An 8,669-nucleotide genomic window follows, 5' to 3' on the forward strand; every position below is an offset into this window, starting at 1 on the left:
GGCAACAACGATTGACCCGTGAAGGTTACACCCCATTCATAATCCATGAGATTACTAACTCCATATGGTTTGGAACCACGAAAGGAGGATCGGGGATGATGATACGAAGTGAGTCATGGAGTCACATTCGCCCGTATTGGGCTCTACTCGATTCTTATAGTGAAAAGTGATTCATGCGATCTCAAAGGCATACAAACAAAATATTCAATTTGCTCCAAACTATTATTAAGCTAAATTGGTTTAATATTAATACAACATATTATTCTAAAATATTGTGATCACTTGAATTAAATAACAAGATTAAAAAGGAACCTAAACCGGTTGTCCAAATTATCTTATTAGGCATGATTTTCAATTACATATTCCCTTTAACATGCAATGTGGTGATCATAAAAATAATAGAATAAACATTAATATTGGAAGCAATTTAACAATAATAACGTTAGTCAAATCAAATATATAATAACCTAATCATGATACTAGCAATAAGAAAATAAAAAAAGAGTAATTAAATTAATTAATTACTCACATGCACGTTCCTTTAAATTGCTACATCATGAATAAATTGTTAGTAACTTCAATAAAAATATAAATCAAATGAAAATTGAATTAAATTAAAAGTAGAGTTGATTTGGTCCAAACCCTCAGTTAATTCGACCTATCACGCCTTGGTTAAAGTATAGAACTTCAGGTATTGTATGGACTCCTTGGAGTGCTTAAATGAAGAAATAGTGAAAGAATGGGGAGGCTAGTGTTTAGGCTAAAGAGGGCGAAGATAATTATTTTGTGATCAAGCTTGTTGATCCCTGGAAAAGGGGTGATATGACCTCTATTTATAGGGAAAAAAAGGAGGGTCGAAGAATCAAGAAAAGATAAGAATTCGAATCGGATAAAGCTCTTGCGATAGACAACAACTTTTGTTTTTATCATATCTTTTGATCTAGAAATCAGAATAAGATGAATAAGATATCGTTGGAAAGCTCTTAAAGTCTACTTTCTAACCCAATTAGAATCAGATTAAAATATTTTGTATAAAAAAATATATATCCTAAATAGTGAGATAGTGTCAGTTTTGGATAGAGTTTGACATTTTATTCATATCTTTTCCGTTATAGATTAAAATTGATATTATAATATATCATTGGAAAGATAATTTCAAGGGCTATCCAACTATATAAAATTTTGATTAAAAATATGAGGCACAAAAATCATATCTGACTATCTTTGAACGTCTTTCAATTCAGATAGAAATAGGACTTTCAAAAAGAAAAGTTTTATTCAATTTCAAACTCGTTAATCTTATCTTTTCAAAAAGGATAATTAGAATCTTTTAGAAAATTCTAATTAATACTAATTGTTTTAGGAATGGGATTAAATAATTTGGACCCCCCACATAATCATTGGGTCGTAGGTAAGGTGGGCTTAGGTTCGGTTTGTGCTCAGTTTAATATTTTGGCCATAACTTATTCGTTATAACTCAGATTTGGGCTTATAATATATCGTTGGAAAGCTCTTTTAAAGCCTCATCCAACTACTTAATCATTGGACCCAGATTATGGACCAAAATAAACTGGATTAAACGTTTTATAAAAAGGACACGAAATGAATGATTTTAAAGGACACGAAATGAATTATTTTGGGTTTAAAGGCACGAAAAGAGGAAAATAAGTTATGGTTTGGGGAAATGGGCTAGGAATTGGGTTGTTTTATGAAATGGAAATATGGATTTAAGCACTGCAAAGATTTAATACTCAACCCGACCAATAATTAGCGGTGAAAGGTTGTTCATCACCGGGTTTGGTTTTGGGGAGACATTTTTAGGTGTCTACAGAAGTCCCCACTTTGACTGAGTTTGTAGAAACGTCAGTTTCATAAACGATAGTCAAAGTAGTCTATAGGGACGGAGAATGATTTAAGACGTTCTGCGATCCTAAATCACTTTGTATACGCCGATAGCTGCAAAAAATGTTATAATTCCATAGATAAAAGAGTAAAGGGATAGAACGCTTATCTGACACCAGTGTATCAGTGACAAATGAGTTTGGTAATTTCCTTTGGTTGAAGGAATCCACCGGATGACGTTTGTTGAAATGCTTTCCATGCTTGAGGAAAGTCGACAGATGAGTTTGGTAGCTTTCTAAGCCTGAAGAAATCTACCGGATGATACTTTCCTTGCTTGAGGAAAGTTGACATATGAATTTAGTGGCTTTCTATGCTTGAAGAAATCCACCAATAATGCTTTCCATGCTTGAGGAAAGCCGACAAAGGAATTTGGCGGTTTTCTATGCTTGAAGAAATCCACCGGATAATACTTTCCATGCTTAAGGAAAGTTGACAGATGATGAGATTGCAAGTCTCTGTGTATCGAGAACCTTGCGTCATGAAATGATGGTGGTTCGATTGTCCCCGAATGTGGGCTGTAGATGGTTCGCTTGTCCCCGAACGTGGGCTGTAGATGGTCTGCTTGTCCCCGAACGTGGGCTGTAAATGGTCTGTTTGTCCCCGGATGTGGGCTGTAGATGGTCCGCTTGTCTCCGAACGTGGGCTAGTTGTAAATGGTACGCTTGTCCCCGGACGTGGGTTGTAAATGGTCCGCTTGTCCCCGGACGTGGGTTGTAGATGGTCTGCTTGTCCCCGGACGTGGGCTGTAGATGGTCCGCTTGTCCCCGGACGTGGGCTGTAGATGAGACTTGTAAAAATAATTATGCCAATGGACTCGTATATATTGTGATTGACTTGACCACTAACTTGACCAAGTTTGACTTGATGTGACATGACATGTGTATGACTTGTGAGTGTGTGTGTGTGTATATGTATATGTGTAGACACAAGCAAACGAAGATGCAAAAGCAAAAATTTTCCGTCAATTTTTGTCATGAGTGGAGGGTACCGACTTTCTCTCGAAAAAGAAAGATGTGAAACTGAACTTTTATTTTTGAACTTCCCTCGATGAGAAAATTTTGAAAAAGTTTTTTTTTAAACTTCCCCAAAAGAAAAGACGCGAAAAAAGGAAAGAAGTTTTGAACTTCCTCGTTGAGCAAGACAAAATGAATCACATGGATTGAATTGCTTTTCTTGAAAGTAATGTATGCATGATACATGTCCTTAGGCCAGGAGGCTAAGGACAATTACATCATGTGACACGATGAATGAACTTAGGTCATGGAGCTAAGCATCATATATGGTGTAAAGAAACGATCTTGAACGTCACTTAGGTCTGGAAGCTAAGCACGTATATAGATGAAGTGATTATTACATAATGAACGTTGCTTAGGTCAAGGAGCTTAGAACGATATGCTTTGTATATAAATGTTTCTCAGCACATTATGCGATGCATGAAACAATAAATATTGCTCAGGTTAGGAAGCTAAGCAAGTATACAATGTTTCTTCTAATGAATGTTGTCTTTAAATATGATGAAACATGCACAGTGTTGAAACAAGATTTCATGATAAAGGGCTCTTAAAAGGAAGGATGATTGATATGGATATGGATGTGTGAGTGAAGTATGTGAATGTGATAATAAGGTTGGCTGCAAGGGTTATGGTGATGGAAATAGATGTGAGAAGAGTAAAAGATGATGACTCTTCAGGCTGGGTAGGCTAAATGATGTGGGTTCAAGCCCCCAAGTCTAGCTCTAAATGGGTAGGGTCATAGGATTAAGCATTGGATATTCTTTGACTCGATCATGCATATGAATGTGGCCGCACCTCAATATGAGGTTGCCTACGTATCTGTTAGGAATTAGGCTGAACGTAGCTCTAACCGAACTTTGCACAAGTGTGTGTACACCTCAAAGAGGTCTTTCAAGGGTTGTAAGGTGGTTAAGCCGAAGGTTTAAGGAAGAAAGGGGTAAAAGGCTCAAGACCCGAGAGAAGCCCATAAGATATGCAATTGTGTATTAGACTTTGCAAGTTTTATTTTTCATATATTTTTTTTCATTTTGAATTTCTTATTTCTTTTTTTCTTTTTTCCATTCTTGTGAATCAATGTAGGCAGTCTCAGATCATGCGGTCCATCACTCACTTAGCATTCATGTTTCTCAGGCACGGTACCAAGCACTCAATGAGAGACGCAATTTGAGACATGTTCATATCGGAGACATTGGAACACTTGCCTTTAGACATTGTTTTTTTTTTATTTACTTATTCTTTTCCCTTTTTTTTTAAAATTTGAACTTGCTTTCTGATTGTTACACAAATTGCATACCTTCCCATCCCAGGGTTAAGTGAATGTGGGTTGAATAAATAAGGTCAAGCGTTAGATGAGGCTCAAAGTGGTTGACGAAGAAATGGATATGTGATTAAATGGTTAATAAGGAATGACAGGGTTCCAAAGGTGCCTCAAGTCATTGGTGTACCTTGTGTTTAGTTCGGAATTTTTTTTTATTTTTGCTAATTACGTGATCGAATGTAAGAAAGAGATGCTCATTTATGAAGAAGGTAAGAAATGTGACATATAGACACATGGATAAGGAGAACCTATGCTAGACTTTTTAGGGGGAAGGGTTTGAAACAAAAGAAGAAGAAAACATGAAATCTTGGTGAGAAGCTTACATCGTGCTTTGTCTTCATGATTGTTTATGAGTTACTTCTTGCCACCTGGTGTGGAAAAAAGTTTGTTGTTGTTGATGCTTTGATTGGAAGGAAAGAAGGAAGGAGTGATGTTCCCCTTATTCTTCCAACTATTGCCTAGTGATTTTAGACTCAAGTACTTTGTAAGAATGAACTCACTTAATGCATTCACTCAATACTCAGATTGTAAAGGAAGAGTGTAAGAAACAATTTTGAAATCTGATGGGAAAAACTCCACTCATTCCTATTACGACGGAAAACGACGCATGCATGGTCCTAATATACGATCAAAACAATATAGTGCATTACTCAAAGACAAAGTGTGTGCAATAACTCAACATGTGTGATTAGGTGAGTTTATTAAGACTCGTGGCATGATCGCATGGCTAGACATGAAGACGTTGTGAAAAACAAAGGACCCAATGACCAAATAGCACGGAAGACTAAAAGATAAACTAAAACTAACTTGATTAATTTTGTCCAATTTTAATGTTAATGCTATTTACTAGGTGAAAACGGTCCATTGGCAATCATTAGTCATAAATAAGATCAACCACAATCAAAGACAAAGAACACATGTTAAGGTTAGCACAAAAAAACACAAGAAACTAATAGGAAGAGGAGTAGAATTCTAGAAAAATTAGGACTCATGGATATAAAAAATAAATAAAAAAATAAAAAATCTATAATCTTATGTTATATGAGTTTACACGGATTAAAGGACTTGACTAAGACTAGCTTGACAAGAAAAGATATAATTTATTTTTTATTTTTTATTTAAAAAAAAAGTCGAAGCTAAAAAGACACCTAAAATGGACAGGTTGTAGTATATCAGTTATAACTTTTGATCTGTGACTCTGATTGGGACGAAATCAACTCCAAATGAGAGATAAAACTCAGGGCTACAGATCCATAGGTTGCACGACACGTCACTCTTTTTATAACTTCGGCTATGACCAAAACAAGTTGACTCTTGTGCAGTATACGGGAATAAAAATCCGGGTGACTAAAAAAAAAAAAAAATCTATGGCTCGACTCTAATAAGAAAAAAAGGTTTGATAAGAGAAAAAATAATAAATAAATAAAAATTCAAAAAAAAATGCACATATAAGCACATTGTCACGAATGATGCAATGAAGTTCGCAACCTAAAGTCAAGTCCTATGTTCGACTATGGTCAAGCTTAAAAGGGTGTCAAAGGGTACCATGGTTAAGAGTTTGGACGTGTTAGCAAGGCAGCCTCCCTTGAGGGTGTATGCCAACGGGCGGCTCCACGAATTCGTGATGAAATCGAACTCGACTCTATGGTTTGGGTGGATTTAAAAACTTGGATGAACCCTTATTGTCATGAACGTTTTCGGGTTGATAGAGCAGAAATCCCCCGGGCTAGCCACATACGTAAAACACGTACTATTGTGGCAAAATAGGTAACCTAAAAAGTATATGCATATGTGACAATTCCAATTAAATCGCAGGAATACAATTCAAGAATCTTTCAAGTCTCATCCACTCATCTTAATTAAATACCGATCACTCAAATCGATAAGTAACCAAGAATCCTCCCCAGTGGAGTTTTCAAATTGTAGGCGTCGCTCGAAGTGCGCCTACGTTAAAAGCATGTTGTGAATATGCTTAGTACTCATAGGAAGTGGGAATTGACATTATACGATTAGGGACAAGGAAAGTAGGGAGCCGCCAACAAGTTTTTAAGGAACTTGTAAACCGTTCACGAATCATAAAAGGCAACCACGAATAAAGGGACAACGATTGACCCGTGAAGGTTACACCCCATTAATAATCCATGAGATTACTAACTCCATATGGTTTGGAACCATGAAAGGAGGATCGGGGATGATGGTACGAAGTGAGTCATGGAGTCACATTCGCCCGTATTGGCCTCTACTCGATTCTTATAGTGAAAAGTGATTCATGCGATCTTAAAGGCATACAAACAAAATATTCAATTTGCTCCAAACTATTATTAAGCTAAATTGGTTTAATATTAATGTAACATATTATTCTAAAATATTGTGATCACTTGAATTAAATAACAAGATTAAAAAGGAAACTAAACCGGTTGTCCAAATTATCTTATTATGCATGATTTTCAATTACATATTCCCTTTAACATGCAATGTGGTGATTATAAAAATGATAGAATAAACATTAATATTGGAATCAATTTAAAAATAATAACGTTAGTCAAATAAAATATAAAATAACCTAATCATGATACTAGCAATAAGAAAATAAAAAAAGAGTAATTAAATTAATTAATTACTCGCATTCCGCACGTTCCTTTAAATTGCTACATCATGAATAAATTGTTAGTAAATTCAATAAAAATATAAAGCAAGTGAGAATTAAATTAAATTAAAAGTAGAGTTGATTTGGTCCAACCCCTAAGTTAATTCTACTTATCACGCCTTGGTTAAAGTATAGAACTTCAGGTATTGTATGGACTCCTTGGAGTGCTTAAATGAAAAAATAGTGAAAGAATGGGGAGGCTAGTGTTTAGGCTAAAGAGGGAGAAGATAATTATTTTGTGATCGGGCTTGTTGATCCCTAGAAAAGGGGTGATATGACATCTATTTATAGGGAAAAAAAGAGGGTCGAAGAATCAAGAAAAGAAAAGAATTCGAATTGGATAAAGCTCTTGCGATAGACAGCAGTTTTTGCGGTTTTTGTTTTTATCATATCTTTTGATCCAGAAATCGGAATAAGATGAATAAGATATTGTTGGAAAGCTATTGAATTCTACTTTCTAACCAAATTAGAATAAGATTAAAATATTTTGTATAAAAAAGATATAGCTGAAATAGTGAGACGGTGTCAGTTTTGGATAGAGTTTGACATTTTATTCATATCTTTTCCGTTATAGCTTGGAATTGATATTATAATGTATCATTGGAAATATAATTTCAATGGCTATCCAATAATATAAAATTTGGATTAAAAATATGAGGCACGAAAATCATATCTGACTATCTTTGAACGTCTTTCAATTTGGATAGAAATAGGACTTTCAAAAAGAAAAATTTTATTCAATTTCAAACTCGTTAATCTTATCTTTTCAAAAAGAATAATTAGTATTTTTTAGAAACTTCTAATTAATCCTAATTGGTTTAGGAATGGGATTAAATAATTTGGACCCTCCACATGATCATTGGGTCGTAGGTAAGGTGGGCTTAGGTTCGGTTTGGGCTCAGTTTAATATTTTGGCCCTAACTTATTCGTTATAACTCGGATTTGGGCTTATAATATATCGTTGGAAAACTCTTTTAAATCCCCATCCAACTACTTAATCATTGGACCCAGATTATGGACCAAAATAAACTGGATTAAACGTTTTATAAAAAGGATACGAAATGAATGATTTTAAAGGACACGAAATGAATTATTTTGGGTTTAAAGGCACGAAAAGAGGAAAATAAGTTATGGTTTGGGGAAATGGGCTAGGAATTGGGTTGTTTTATGAAATGGAAATATGGATTTAAGCACTGTAAAAATTTAATACTCAACTCGACCAATAATTAGCGGTGAAAGGTTGTTCATCACCGGGTTTGGTTTTGGGGAGACATTTTTAGGTGTCTACAGGTTTAATGGTGCAGAATGGACTCAATTCTGTTAAAATTTCAAACGGTCAATAATGTGGTTGATATTAATTTTGATGATGTTGATAAAGTGATGTGGATTGATTTGATTAGTGAGTATGAGGAATTGTTTAGGAAAAATGGGTATATAATGCCTAAATATCATAGTTTCCATTACTGATAAGAAGGATGTTAAAATTACTAGTGATAATTATTTAATATCTCTGTTAGATAGACTACTAGACTAGCTAGGAGGAAGTAAGAAAGTGATTATTGTGTACGTGGGATCAGTTACTACACCTTCTGAATGTGTAGTTGCACCTAGGAACCTACAGAGTCATTAAAAAATAAACCCAATCAACCCAATATGCATTCTGGTCCGAGTGACCCTAAGAAGAACAACCAAAGCTTTGATGTTGGGACTAGTGACATGTCAGATGTTATTCCACCTAGGATAAATGAAATATCTATAGACAATTGGGAAAGAAGGGAAGAGGAAGCAG

The sequence above is a fragment of the Chenopodium quinoa genome, unplaced genomic scaffold (assembly GCF_001683475.1).
Source record: "Chenopodium quinoa cultivar QQ74 unplaced genomic scaffold, ASM168347v1, whole genome shotgun sequence".
Lineage (NCBI taxonomy): Eukaryota > Viridiplantae > Streptophyta > Magnoliopsida > Caryophyllales > Amaranthaceae > Chenopodium > Chenopodium quinoa.